Source organism: Rhinolophus hipposideros, assembly GCF_964194185.1.
Source record: "Rhinolophus hipposideros genome assembly, chromosome: 17".
Lineage (NCBI taxonomy): Eukaryota > Metazoa > Chordata > Mammalia > Chiroptera > Rhinolophidae > Rhinolophus > Rhinolophus hipposideros.
Window position 1 is genome coordinate 41,601,883 of NC_138063.1, and position 1,501 is coordinate 41,603,383.

Sequence of the window (1,501 nt, forward strand, 5' to 3'; positions counted from 1 at the left end):
TATGACTTTCTCAATATTTTATCTTCTCTAGCTTATTGTATTGTAAGAATACTTTGTATAATACATATGATGTACAAAATACATTAACTAACTACTATGTTATCAGTAAGGCTTTGGTGAACAGTAGACTCTTAGTAGTTAAGTTTTGGGGGAGTAAAAAGTTACATGTGGATTTTTTTTTTTCAATACATGACTTTTATTGCACCTTTAAAATATCACAAAGTCAAGATTCCCTTAACGTCTTGGTGCTTCTGTAGCGGGACAACTTACATCTTATTCATCAGCTCACCGAACTATTCGTTTTTCAGAAACATAGATACCATCCCCAAATTTTCTGATATCCTTGTTTTTAACTGTTGTGTCTTGTTGAATCAAAGCAGCTGAATTTGATACAAGTTCAACATCATTTCATTCAAGAATTAACTCATATTTCTGGGCTTGAGACACTGAACAATCAACCCTGACCTCATCCGAACCCTGCGGATATATTTTTCACCCAAAAAATTTCAGATTTCAACAAAAGAACCATTCTCCTGAATAATGACGTTGATGGGGAAGTGAGCATACACAGACCTCATCTTGTAACAGGAGCCCAAGGTAACACCTTTGATCATGTTCTGTACGTGACTACAGATAGTGTGAACAGTAGGCAGTTCCTTTCTATCTCTCCACCATTGGTCAACCTGGAGCCTCTTCTTCTTTCCAAGGAGACTGAGTTCTACATTGATGTGATTGAAGTCCCTCCGCAGGGTGCCTCTGGGGCCCTTCACAGTAACTGTGTGTCCCTGCAGAGTGATGTCCACATTTTCTGGAATGTCCTCAGTCTGATTGCTGAGAATGGTCTTCATCCTCACAGTAGATTCAGCAAAGAGTACATGTGGATTTTTGACTGTGTGGGGAGTCAGTGCCCCTAACCCCTACATCAAGGGTCAACTGTATAATACTGATAACAATTGCGATTGGAAGTGAAAAGAAAGAAGTAGGCAAAGATCTTTTGGGAAATGTAGGAGCTCAACTGGGCCCAAAAAGATGGCTTGAGTTTGGTCAGTATTAGAAGCAAAGGTGGCTGTATTTCAGGCAGAAAAAAATAATAGGAGCAAATGAACATAAATGGAAATTAATGGAGTGGTAGAGAAAGTTTGAATACTCCATCTGGCTGTCCTAGACAGTTTCCTTCAAATCAGTCTGTTCCAAAATGAATGTTTCATTTCCTCCCAAACCATTCCCTGCCCTAGTCCGTAACTACAGTCTAAGCCAGAAACCCAGAGATTCTTTCTCTTTCCATCCCAATTAATCAGTCATTAAGTTGAAATATTTCTGCCTTACAAATGTTTCTCAGTTCTATTTCCTTCTCCCCATGTGAACATTCATGGCCATAGCTTAAACTGGCATTGCTGTCACTTTGTTACACTTCTCTAACAGATCTCCCTGCCTCCAGACTGGTCCTGCCCAATTATCTGTATAGCAATTTGCTTATTGAGACCTTTGCTCATTCCAAAAA

General features: G+C 39.2%; 1 pseudogene across 1 annotated transcript; it reads right to left on the minus strand.

Moving 5' to 3' along the window:
• Nucleotides 1-285: 285 nt before the first annotated feature.
• Nucleotides 286-848, minus strand: LOC308509851 (large ribosomal subunit protein uL6-like; annotated as a pseudogene). The gene has a single exon. The product of its transcript is annotated as a large ribosomal subunit protein uL6-like (transcript).
• Between the last annotated feature and the right edge of the window lie 653 nt (nt 849-1,501).